General features: G+C 28.3%; 2 protein-coding genes across 5 annotated transcripts in view; both read left to right on the forward strand.

Moving 5' to 3' along the window:
• The window catches only part of LOC136985528 (leptin receptor overlapping transcript-like 1), a 324,027-nt gene that overhangs the window by 258,503 nt on the left and 51,395 nt on the right, over positions 1–14,129 (forward strand). The gene's annotated exons all lie outside the window — the stretch shown is intronic.
• LOC136985522 (leucyl-cystinyl aminopeptidase-like) overlaps positions 1–14,129 on the forward strand; it is a 35,372-nt gene that overhangs the window by 1,537 nt on the left and 19,706 nt on the right. The window contains exon 1 of one of the 4 annotated variants that reach the window (XM_067282814.1): positions 7,766–7,944. The exons of the other annotated variants lie outside the window; for them this stretch is intronic. The gene's annotated coding sequence lies outside the window, so the exon portion shown is untranslated. Of the gene's footprint in view, positions 1–7,765; positions 7,945–14,129 lie in introns of those variants that run through there. 4 annotated transcript variants of the gene reach the window in all.

Raw genomic sequence — 14,129 nt, forward strand, 5'->3', positions numbered from 1 at the left:
GAAAATTACGTCTCTATCGGTGCTTTAATTTCTCACCAATTATTTTTTAGCAAGTAACGCAAAGTTTTGATCACTTGTACGGTTTTCCACGGACGGATCGAATTGATTTCCGACTGACACAATAAGGCTTCAGGGGGAAATGACATCATGACAGGTGTAGGGATAGTGTAGCTCACCTGCCGGTTGAGTAGCAAAGCGAGTTTGTTCTCATTAACACAGAATCGGTTGGATGTACACTTAAATAACTATCAACCACTCTCCCTTTAACAAGCGGAAATTCCATGGGTTAAATTTTTTAGCGCCTTTGTATGATCATTAGGAGTGATCCTAATTAGAAAACTTAATAAAGGAATATGTCTTAATCCAATAACAAAACTAACGATCTTATGTCATTATTTACAATTGTCAAGTGTTGTAACTCTACGCAATCATTACAGTAACTAATTGTACGCAATTTGCTTATGTTTGATAATATGTGTTGCCATCTGGTGACAGTTAATATAAACAGAGAATTAGAATTATTTTAAATAATTAAATTTTCATTTCATTTCAGTAAGAACTAATAAGTTAGTTGCTTATGCATTTATTTAACTAATGACTTAAGATATAAAAGAAATTGTTGATTATAAAAAAATCCTATATACCATTTAATTTAACATTATATATAATATACAGACCAGCAGTATAGCTTGAATCGAAACCATTCGTAAGCTGATTATTTAATATTTATCCAGTAATTTACTTGAAATTACTGTTGAAAGATTGCATGCGAAAGGAGGTACGTTATTCACGAATAACTTAACTTTTGGTCACGATCTCTACTAGTTAATAGAGACATCAACCTTAATAAACCTCCTGTTGTAACCTATATAATACCATATAATTGGAATGTGCAAATGATAGAATACCCGTCGTGTCAAGATCGTCCAAACTGTATAATGAGACCTTTCATTTCCGTGGAAGATTTTACTTTAAATAATTTTAAATTATTTAATTATTTCATATTCATCAACGGAGAATATTCAGAAAAGATGGAAGAGTATTTGTGAAGGATATAATATTTAACTGTTGTTCTCCTTATCTTTCTATGATATTTCAGATCAGATGATTGGAAAGAAAAGAATAAAAATGTTTCTTATTTTGTTATTGATGATGTGACGCAGCAGAACTCGTCGTAACAACATTGTTACGCACAGAACGCAGTAGGTGCCATCATTAAGGCTGACAACAGGGATATTTTATGGGGACGCAGTAAGACCTCATAAATATGCGAGTAGTGACATAGATGATTACTTAGACCACCTAGTACATAATGCAAGCTTGTCAAGAGAATGAAAACGTTTCGGTAAAGAGAGCAGATTAAGCAGTATTCGTCCTTGAAATATTACCAACTTCCTTGGACAAACAAATGACTTTTTAATAAATTAAAGAAAATCCTCACTCTTTAATAAAGGTTATATTTTTTTCCTCAATTTAAAGCTGGTTTTATTATATTTAAGACAAGATAATCAATATAAAAAGAAGAATATTACCATTTATAATGTAAAGATTAATTCCTTTTTTTATGTTGAATTTCCCTTTCTCTTGTATAAAGATTGTAAAGGTTTCTAATTCTAAGCTTTAAATAAATTAATATATTTTAAGCTTTATGTAAATTAACATACAAATTTATGGACCGAATTCATTTCTCCTGTTAAAAATAAAGACATTTAACAAATAACGTTTAATGTATTATTATTATTATTATTATTAAAATTGACTGTTTTCTTGCTTCAATGTAACATAAATGTGGCTTTATTGTTATTTTTGTAATGGGTTTTGTAGCGTATCGACTAACATATCTTTCTCTAACTTGAAGGCAATAAAATGAGATAGCTTGGTTTGACGACAAACGTTTCAAAGGGTTTGACCAAACCCAGGAAAAGGACCCGGAGGGTCACTATAGGAGACTTTGTTTGAAAAGTATTTTAAGTAACTTTTTATATTGGCAGTTAATCTTAAGAAAAGAGAGAAAGAATCAATTGTAACATATGTTTAAACGTAGTCAAGCGTAAGAAAAATCAATTTTACTTTTAATTAAGTAGTAAAGTTAATTTATAACTAGTATAACACCAAGTCCTCTTTTTACAGGACACGAAATTTTATTATTAATTTATATTTATTCCATTATTAACTCTTTTCATTTTTCCTAATAGTCATTAATTTTTTATAATTGTTTTCGTTCGTAGAAATTTTTAGGATCATAACTATTAAAAAAATAAAATTTTATCCACGTTTTGCAATTATCATCATTAAAATAGCTTATATTATTATAAATATCCTCTAATAATAGCCTGAAATTAATTATTTCAAATTATTCATTAATCTCTAGAAAATTTGTAAACAAGTTTAACGAAGTAATATTTTTTCAATCATCCACCTTTTTTCTTATAATTAATTTAATTCTTCACATAAGCAAACCTGTTAATTTATTTAAATTCTTGAGTTTTCGAACTTTATTTAGAAAAAATTTGTATATATATATTATTAAACGTTTATTCAGAACGAAATCTATTAATCTCTACAGAAAAAAATCGATAGGTTATTATATTAAAAAAATACTAAAACATCTGATGTATTTATAAAAAGAGTATATAATGAGAAGAAGATAAATTCTTTCATTCTTTTACGAGATAAATTCTGATCAGAGATTAAAAAAAGAAGAAACATTAAAAAATAGCAATTTAAAATAATAAATTTGTAAAGTAATGTAAGATTTTTATCTTGGTTTTTTAATAGCTAAATTCCAAAAATATTTATAAGTTTTTTTTATTTTATAATATAAAAAATTATGCAAAGGAGTTTGGAAATGTAGATAAGAACTTATAACAAACCGATAACATAAAAATTAATGCTTTTACATAGTTTAAATACGTTAACTTCGAACATTTGGACGAATCAATTTTTAATATCTACTGGTACAAATATTCATTTACGAATTAATTTCTCGATAATAGCTTCCTTCCATAGCCTGTGGGGCGTATTTTAAGACACCAAATTTCTATCTACCATGTGAGTTGAATTGAAATGCTTAATAATGAGAAAACAGATTAATTGGATCATTACAACGCTAAAAATATAAATTTGATTAGAGTAGATAATTTTTCTACGATGGGAAAAATTTAGATGAAGAGAATTCAAATTTTTTCTCCTGTACAAAATTTCAAATTAAAAAATCAATAGTTTAATAATTTATTATATTAATGTCGTGTAAACTCATATAAAACATTAATTTAATAGTTAAATTTAAATAAAAAGATATTATTTTAATGTTTTTAAAAGTTTTTCAAATGTCAGCCATTTAAAAAAAAGGTGCATTTTTCTATATTTAGATCGGATTTTAAGGTAAAGTTTGGATCATACTTTAATACTTTAAATTGAAAAATTTCTCGATATTTATCATATAAATTAATGTACAATTTTAAAAAATGTACAGAAATTTCTGTACATTTTTTTAAATTCATGTATTTATTGCTGAGAATGGATTCACATGATGTGTGAGTTGTGCATCTATACTGTACATACATAAATAATTCGATTATATTTAATAATTGGAAATAGAAGAAACTGAGAATATTAAAACCTAATTCAGAATTATTTCCAATGATTTGTCACTATTCAAAGCATTCTCGAATGCACGCTAATGAACAAGTAACTATATAATATACATTTTCAACTTACAGTATTAAGGTTCATAGACTAAGTTTAGCTTTCCAAACACTATAGCATAATTTCTTTATAATTTCGTTATCTTTACAACTATAAATCTAAAAATCAATTATAAAATTTCAGTAATAAAGTTTAAATATCTTAATTATTTTATTCTTTCTTTATTATTTTAAATATAACAGCCTAGTGTTGTGTATTGGTAACGAGATTTAAACGAGTAAAAGTTGAGTGTATTTAATATTGGAAAGAAAATTTCAAAATTTCAAATGAATTGTATTGTTATCCAAATCAAATTTAAAATATACTTATCTTTACAAAATTCCAAAATAACAGGAAACACGGAGTGAAAAATTATAGTAGCATTCAGATTCTATCGAGACTCATACTATCATCCATCAAGATCCTGCCTTAGACAAATGGTAAACTTTCCTCCTATAAATTCCACTGATTAAAAAATTCTTTACAGTTATCATGCATAAATGATCTAAGATCAAACTTCCATTTATTTATTTTTTTCTTACATCTTAAGATTCGTAGAATGATTATTAGAGTATGCATTGAATACTATTCAAAAGTGGGATATAATCGAGGAAAAGAGGGGTGAAATATTTCAGATTTATCACAAGCAAGTTTTAAGCGAAAGAATTGCTTTAAATAATGTTCTTCCTCTGTTACAAATGAAGAAGAGTGATAAATGTACTATTTTCTTCTGGGACCTTTTCAGGATATCAGGGAGAAGTGGCCCGATTTTCATAATGATTTTTAGTTATATATTGCATTTGCAAACAAGTTGATTCGCTAACAGTCAACAATAAAAAAGTACCAGGCAGGAAGTTTGAAACAACTTAAATAAGAGAAAGAAATAAATTGAGAAAGCCATCAAAATCTAAACCAATTTGTACTCGGGCGTGGAGCTGTAAACCAAGCCGGCAAAGGTAGGAATTACAGGTGACCAGACAAGAATGAATGTGTTGTATGCCATGTATCTTCACCACTACATCTACCACTATATACGTATAGGAGGGTAAAGGAAACGGCGGATAGAATACCATCCTATAATTCGTTAGTAGCACAGGCGGGCCTCTATAATTAGACTTTTGTGTAGGGGATAGTTGGAACGCATATCTTTGCACTTTTTAGTGATTTATAGAAGGTAATGAAAAATAACGTCTACTAAAAACAACATTGTATAATTCGGATATTTCCGACTTAATATACGCCAGCTCATTGTGCATTTTCAATGAAAAGAAATTAATCCATCTATGGAATCCTAGGGTGTCTGAGTCTTATCTAATGTCACAGGTGAATTGTCTCCTGTCCTTTCCATCACCCTCGGGTGACAGGAGTATTGTCACGGAAAAATGACGTCATCTAATTTTTGTGATGAAAATGCTATTAATGCACCCAGAGGACAATTTATTTATAAATCATTTTAATCTACCGGATATCATGAAGATGCCTGAAAGCTCTTATTAGTTAATTATCATCATCATCATCCATCGATTTTCGTCTTCTTTGAATTAACCATATATCTTATTGTATTTAAGTACCATTAAAATAGATACAGCATGCATTCTTTAAATAAAATTTTAAGATAAATGGCTCTATATATGTCTTTATAATAATGAAATTTTACGAAATGCATTTTGGGATTATTTATTAATAAAATAATTTTGGGGTATTTTTCTCTTTTCAACGAATTTATAAATTAATAAATCTGTAATAAAATCCAACAGTTTTTCATTATAAGAAAATTACAGATAGAAAAATAAAGTGCAAACAAATAATTACATTGTACATTTGTATACGTATAATTATAAGATTAATATAATGAAATTATTTTTTAACTTTTATTAAAAAATTACAATAAAATGTATTAATTATAAGTAAAAAATTAAATTAAATACACTAATAAAACTAATTCTGTTAAGTACAGAGTTCATTGTATATAGAGTATCATAAAGTTTTAACTAATAATCTATTTAAAAAAAAGAAATTATAATAACTATCCACAAGCAGATTTGACTTTTTAAATAATCAAAATTAATTTCCACAAAGTTAATTCTATTGAAATTCTAATGCAATTAATATAAAAATAAATTACAGTTAAATAAATATCTCGGATGAATTTTTATACTTTGTATTGAATGTCTAAATAAAGTCATGAGCGAACGAAACGAAAGAGAAATTTCTGACGAATTATAGGCTTAACTTTAATTTAAAATTGCTTCCTGAGGCCTCTTCAAGCATCGAGGTAAGGTAAGAGAGTAGTACCTCAAATATCCTGTAGATTTGTAATTATGGTATAAACAGAAAAAAATTCTATTGTTAACTTTTCTCTAAAAAACACAACACACCCAGATACTTTAATAAGCCGACGATTTAACCCAAATGTGTTCAATCAAAGGATGAACATGTGCTGACAGCAAAATGGTCACCAACTTCCCACAATATCACGCAAATGTTTTTGATATTTCTACACTTCTAAAGAGACGTTCCGTATAGAAATTAAGTCATAAAATTCAATAATTTTTTGAATGGGTCAACAGGTGTTATTTTTAGAATAGAAATTTCTTTTTACAAAATATATATATAGCAGATGGATAGAGACGTGAAAGAGCCGCAGGAAATGAGGTACCACCTCAATTAATTAACATTATTAGACGGTATGCTGCACATCAAATCTTAATTTTCAATTGGAGTAATTATCTTCCTTCTGAAATTGCGGCTTTCTTTGATCTAAATCACACGATAGGCGTTACGTCACACTTATGTAGTTGCCTTTTGTTCTTTTCGAAAGTAGTTTTGGTAATTTTGCCTTTTATGTGTATATCTAATTACTAAATGCTGTCCATTCATTTTAAAAATTTAATTAATTATTCCATTAATATAGATAATTCTATGTAACATAATTCAAAAATTTTAATAACTTTGAATTGAGTTATATAGAATAACCTGTTATAAAAATCTATTTTATTTTTTTCATAGAAGAATATTCTTAAATACTACTTTGAATTATGTGTCATGCCAGATTTAAATCTTTCATACTATATAATTTAGAGTATTCAAGAAACAATAAATAGCAACGATAAGGTTCCTGCGTGTAGGTATAATTATGCGTTACTGTTACGCTTTAAACTAAAAATTATACACAGCATATGTAAATACAATTAAATATGAACGAAATTTGAAGCGTAAACAACTGAAAACTTCCGTAAATTTAGTAATAAATTGTGCTTATTTCGATAATATTGAATGCAGATTATTAATTAAAGAATTATTTATTGCCACTTTACTTTTTTTATGAATTTATATTCAAAATAATCTATGAAAACTGAAAAATTTCGATAATTTTTAAGAAAATCTTCGAGTTATTTTAGCAAATGGGCTTATATATTTTCTTTTTACTAAATCTATTCGATAAATATTTACGTCTTATTATATTTCCAAAAACATTTTAGCAATGAACCATAATGTCATTCTATCAGTTATGCTTGATTAACCGAACAGTTTAGAGCCACGAAATCGTAAAATGAAACTAGTTTCTGATGAAAATATATTCGAAAGAAAAACAGACTTAAAATATTGCTGGATATGATTAATCAGAGAGGGGATTATTTTGAGTTTCGAACAGTTTTGATGTCATTCCCAGCGTATTTTGACACCAGGCAATTAGAGGACACCGGTATGTCAAAAACTCTTCTAATGTAACAAAATATTTTCTGCCTAATTGGTGGTTTCTCATACACATGTCGTTCTGCCACATTGATTACTGTTTTCTCTTCGCTTGTTTAGATAATGGGTAGCACATTGACGATATTCCCACACCCGATTTAAAACACGAAAAAAAGGAACCAACAACAATAGTGATCCAATTTAAAAAAAAAAAAAAAACATAAAGCGCGTGTTTATTTAACACGTGGCAAAGTGATCAATTTCAGTAATTGATTAATATTATAAAAATATTTAAAATAATAATAATAATTAGCAGGTGTTATCATATAATAATTAATATCGGTAATAATATTAATAAAAATACCTGACAATGCTTTATCGAGTCCATACCAACTTCAATTCAGTACTGACTTGTTGTTGCCTTGGTAACGGGCGTAGCACGTGGCAGTGTGATTCTGCACATTGGGGGATAGGAGCGATGGGGGTTGGTGTCGTTCGACGTGGGTGGCCCTACCAGTAATCTGTTACGGGCAAGAGGTGATTCCCTGTGTCTTATGTCAGGTCTGTAATTATTGTCTGACTGCCGACTTCCCATGATTCAACGCGTTTCTTAATTGATTTACCGTTCGAGGGGAACCCTGCAAACTTTTCGATGGTTTATCCTGTTGATATTTTTCTAGGTGTTGTTGATTTCGATCGTGTTTATCCTGCCAATGTAAATCATTATTTTGTTGAGTTTTCCTAATGACATTAATATCTTTAATAATTATAATAAATTCGATTCGTAGACTACACCTCTCTCTTTTTTTTTTCTTATTTTGTTCAATTGTTTCGTGATATCATTTTTGATATTTTCTTGCCGCTCTTAAGCTGTAGACGGATCCTAGACAGGTTTCTCGCATGATTGAACGTTATAGTTTTATTTCGAGAAGATTAATAACTATCAGACAATATCAGAGGTCGAAATGTGGCCAAGCGCTAAATTATTTCTTCTTTTTCTTTCTGTAGACTTGCAAATATATATATGTATATCCTTTACCTGCACCTGCACCTGCACAATCATTTGTGAAGACAATTTCGTAGATAAATCATTATAAATCATAGTTTGTAGATTTTTATGGTTTTATTTTTGTTCAATTAATAATGTTTGAAGATGATAATGATGATTCGGTCTACGTCTGTTTATATTTAGAAATGATTTCTTTTTAATTGTTATTACTTTTTACTAATGATTTAAATTCAAAATGGAATAAACAAATTAAAAAAGAACCTGACTTAAAAAATAATAATCTCATCTGAATTATAATTATATTCTAATTCATTAAAATTAACTATGGACCTATTTAAATTGGAGAAAAAAATAAATAAATACGAATTTAGTTTATTACATAAGCTTTAATCTAGCTTTGGAATGAAAATTTATGCGAAATAAAACTGAATTTATCGTTTTATTTAAAAATTCGTTACTCTTTTTTTTAAATTATCACTTTCATAATTATAGTTTGTAATTTCATTTAAAACTGAGAATAAAATCTATAATATTTAGGTATTTGTGTATAAGGTATAGTGTAGTGTATAGTTATAAAGATTTAAAGTTCTTTAATTAAGCTTTTTTTATTAGCTTTATCGTGATAGATATTAGAATATTTATTTTTTATATTATCGTCGTACGTATATTACCGTTAATTTAAATATTTAAACAGTTAGGCTATATGAATTTTAAAAACACAATAGGGGCCAGACTACAGTAAGCAATGACTTTATTATATATATATATATATATATATTTTATTATTATTTTTAATTTCATGGTTTCCTTCATTTCGGAGAAACTTACTTACTTCAGAAGGTCGCTATTTTCCCCCTAAAAATGATAAAGGAACACGAAAATAGTTTTCTGGGGATATCTCATTAAATTCTCGCATGTAACTTATACTGTTTACAGTTATAAATTTATGTATTAAATTTTGAATTTTTTGAGAATATATAGATACATTATACACTGAATATATAATAATATTCAGGTAAGTATGTATGAGATATAATGTACAAAAGAAATAGAAAAATTCTGTCTTTCAAACTGTTGTAGTCTGTGCTATGTATATTTATTGGCATATATACTTTTATAAACGCCAATAAATTTATAGAGTGTATGATGTATACATTATACTATAATACAGCAGTCTGTGTAATCGTCTGTATAATAATTATACAGACTGAATAGATATATCCATAGACCAATGGGCACGTAAACATAAAGTTTACGCGTTATACTATGGACGAAAAGGGCAAGTGCCTGGGACCCCACTATCGGGGGGTCCCAAACCAATCTTTCATAAGAAAATATTGCCCTAAAAATATTCCTCCAAAGAAAATTGTCTGAAATCAACACTATACACAGAACCTCTTAATTCAAATTCGCCTGTACCCCATGATATAACGCCCCACTGTTCATGAACTGGAAAAGATTTCATATTTAAAATTTTCTAATTAGTTTAAATTGGTAATATTTTAAGATAATCTTAGATTAAAAATGAAAGAATTTTAGCTCAAGCAAGGACAATTTTTTAAAATTTATTAACATGAATATCATTTTGTAATACAGTAAAATATCTGTCTAAAACGGTATTATGTGATTCCGTTTTATACACATTTTATTATATTTTTTAGAACTATAAGATGATGGAAGATGTAGACTTCCTTTGCATTTTGATACGCCTACACAGTTTAATTCTAGTTAAAACACTTGCGATGTAAATAAACCTACATTATGAAAGTTATCTCTGTTTACTTATATAAAAATAGGTTTGCATATATATTATACAAAACTTATAAACTGTGTAGGAAAGTATGATTTAATGACTTATTCTAAACTTATTTTTAAATATAATTTTCATATTTAATTACCATTAAAATTAATTGCTTACCAGACAAAATAAAAAAATTTTCCGTTTCAAATTGTTATAATCTATATTTATATTATAATTAATCTCATAATGTAGTAATAATTCTTAACGAAAATGACTTCATTTTTTAAAAAATTTATCTCATTAATTTTATTTTTAATCTCCTATATCCAATGTATTCTGTCTAAACATAATGTATTTATATTATGAATAATTATAAAATTCTCTGGAATTAGTTTCGGCAATGATAAAGAAACTTAAAGTAGATTTATAGCAGTTAATGCAATTCTAATGAGATAGACTAACTTCTGTTTGCATATCTTGCTGTTACAAGTCTGATTTACAGCATTTCTTATAATACATTCCTTTTTAGAGTCTTATTTTACGGCATTGAAAACTTCACACAAATATGTACGAATGAACTTTGAACTACACTTTATGAGTAAATAACCAATTGAATTATTTTAATTGTTATAACATTTCCCTTAACTTAAGATTATGAAAATATTTCACCTATTTTAGCATTAGTTTAGAAAATTAGCATTGAATGCTATTTACCTTTGAATTTTATATTATATGAGGATGTTTTTAATGTGATTTTTTTTTTCTTATAAACTTTGTTGTCTGATAATTTATCTCTGTGCTTTTATTATAAAAGGAAACTTTAATGCATTCAAAAATTAATCATGCTATTCTGATAAATCTACTGTGATTTTGTATTTCTAAAGGCATGTTTCATCGTATTTAAGTCTTAATGATGTTATTTAATTAGGCAGAAATTACAATAAATCAATTAAAATAAAATAGTCATATTCAGGAGGTTTGTTCGGGGCATTGGGAAAAAGTTGTTAGTGGCCCAAAATATTGGCAGAAAAGAATTTTTTTTTAAATAGAAATTTGAAAGGCCTGAAATTTGTAGGGCCTCAAGACGTTGAGGCCCGATAAACTGACGTCTGAATCGGCCCTGGTCATATTTAAATCAAATTATTAAACCTATCATAACTATAAAACAACTTGTAATAAAAACAAAACAATTAATAATTTACTATTAAATAAAATGTTAGCATTACTCCATTACATGAAATTTTATCTTTACTTATCGTTTATTAAGCTTAATAATTATTTTCTTTATTTTGTAATTTTTTCTTATCATTACAAAGTCGATATGTATATACAGACTAATGTAGTCCGGGTATATAAACAGAAGTCAATGGAAAACACGTGTCTCGAAAACCAGTGATCAGTGACGTAGATAATATAACCATTGTGACGTCATTGTTATGGAAAAGGCAGGTGACGTGTCTATATTGCAAGACAGGACCACACATGCAGCTAACTCGTAGAATTGTCACTAAAGAACTTCCTCGCTTCATTGCCTGTCGTCACGTGACTCGCGACAGGAAGTTATTGACCAAAAAGAAAAAAAGGAGGGAGAAAAACATAAAGAGAGGAAACCCCTTCTATTACTAATTAGGCCTACTCAATTTTTAATCTAGAGACAGCTATATCATGAAAAAATAATAACAAAAAAAAGAAAAAACCTGTTTAATACCAATTTCTCAAAATCTAAGATGGAGTAATTTATACTTTTATCGGATGAAGTGGATTTATATGAAAGATGCCGACAGGAATTTCGCTCCGGTAATTTCGGACACAATCTTGTGACAATCTTCGAGTAAGAGTAGAAGCCCGGGGAAGATGTGTTATCTGTTAGGAGGGTAATCTGAACCGTTGTATTTGCCAAAAACACCTGTTTCTACCCCTTTCAATAATTGTACATCTGTTTTCTTACCACGAAAACATTTGGTTTGGTAAATGTAGTCTTATTATATGAGCTGCAATGCTTTTTGGAATTGTAATTTGAAGATTGTGAGATAGTATGCTTGGGGAACGTGCACTAAAATAAACTTTACCGTGTCATAATTATAAAAGAAATGTGATCCCTTCAATGCTATTTTCTTTTGATCATTTATAAAAATAAACCATAAAGTGAAAGCGCATTGTTGAGATTAAATATGATTTCTTGTAGTAATGAGCGCTTTTATACTTTTCACTAAAGGTTGACGTTTTACAAATGATTCACTTTCCTGTTTTTAGTAAGTGAATTACGTATCAGCTACACAATACTCATAGAATAATACAAGTATATATGTGCTGTAGATTATAAATCAATACGATTCAATGCTACAGACTGTTGATATGGTCGAGAATATAGAGAAGATATAGAGGAGACTATTGTCCTGTACAAGAAAGGGGGAACGACGGGGAGGGGCTGACGGTAGCGAGTCCAAGGACCACCCTTAAGTTGCGGACCACCCACGTTGTATCACTAGCCACGAGAAAAGATTTACACTCCTTAGCACAGACCATATCAAATCACATCATCTCCCTTTTTCAATGTCCAGTTGTCCAAATCTGTCACGTAAAGGACCACCAGGTGTTGACCCACCGATCATATTCAAATATTTTAGTGTCAAGGTTCGTCTCTGCAAGAAATTTTGATACCAGAGAGGATCCGATATCTCTCTTCGGTGTCAAAACTGCTTAAGCGGAGCCACTTGAAAGATAAAATTATAAATAGAAGAGATATTTTACAATTGATAAAAATTTGTACAGAGAAGCAAAGATGGCGTTGAAAAAAGTAGCAAAAATGATAAAGTGTACCACACACACTATCCATGGGAAGATTTATTTTGGATGCGATATTTATAGAATTGTAAGGAAAAGTTGGAAAAATAGCAATGTGTAAACACTGTGTATTTTCAGGCCAAACATATTTCTCACGATTTTTTTTTTCTTAAGGCTTTCTTTATAATTCTCACGTTTCCATGTAATGTTTTCAGTCTGTATTATGTCTAGTTTTATACGCGAAAGCATTTTTTACGTGTCCAACGAAATAGCATTTAAAATTGTTTAGATTGAAGCTGACACGCTACCAAAAATGATTCTGAACTTTGCCGTATAGTAATTTTTAATTTACGCTTCTCAGATAATCTTCAGTTTACGTTATTGATGATAGAAAACCCAAGTATTTCGTAGCTTGATGCATTAAGCACCAGACTCGATGCTGATTGACAAGGAAACTGCAATGCAAAGAGAGAAGAAAAAAATGTTTAGTTACAGTGTGACGCATTCCATAAGCACGATCGTATTACAGTAACAGAATGCCTCCAAATAAAAATTATCCGTTTGTTCATACATCAAATACTTATATCGATAAAATAGTTTTTTTTTCTTTCTCGTAAAAAAATCCTACGCATTTATTTATTTAAAGTGACAAATTTTTCGAAATGTTGAATTATTTCTTTTTTTTTTCGTATTTCTTCTATCATTTTAATCTATTTTCATTTTATTTTATAATCAATTCGGATTTCATTACATCAAATTTTACATCTAAAATATATTTACTCTTTAAATTCCATTCTGTGTAAGTTACTCAATAATGACGTCATAACAAAAAGAATTTAAAATGTACGTGTTTAAACAATAAATAGTAAAATATAGAATTTATATTATATTGTCATCCATTTGTATACATTGTTATAGTATTCATAGGCTTATGTATAATCTAAAGTTCAATAACAATATTTCTGTATATCTATCTGCCATAATATGACTCTAGCCTATATAAGTTATGTGTACAGTACCTTTATAACAATATTCATTAGAACACTATCTACAATAGGCTGCAGTACTTTATAAGGATACATTGAGTAAAATAATTTATATTGACCTTCGCACAAACTCAATCAGTATTCTCAGAAAAGTTATCAAGATTTGAATGTGCAATATTAAATTTTTAGAAGGGTTATACTGGTATTTTGAATAGATAAATGTTTA

Source organism: Centruroides vittatus, unplaced genomic scaffold (assembly GCF_030686945.1).
Source record: "Centruroides vittatus isolate TY-2023 unplaced genomic scaffold, ASM3068694v2 contig_971, whole genome shotgun sequence".
Lineage (NCBI taxonomy): Eukaryota > Metazoa > Arthropoda > Arachnida > Scorpiones > Buthidae > Centruroides > Centruroides vittatus.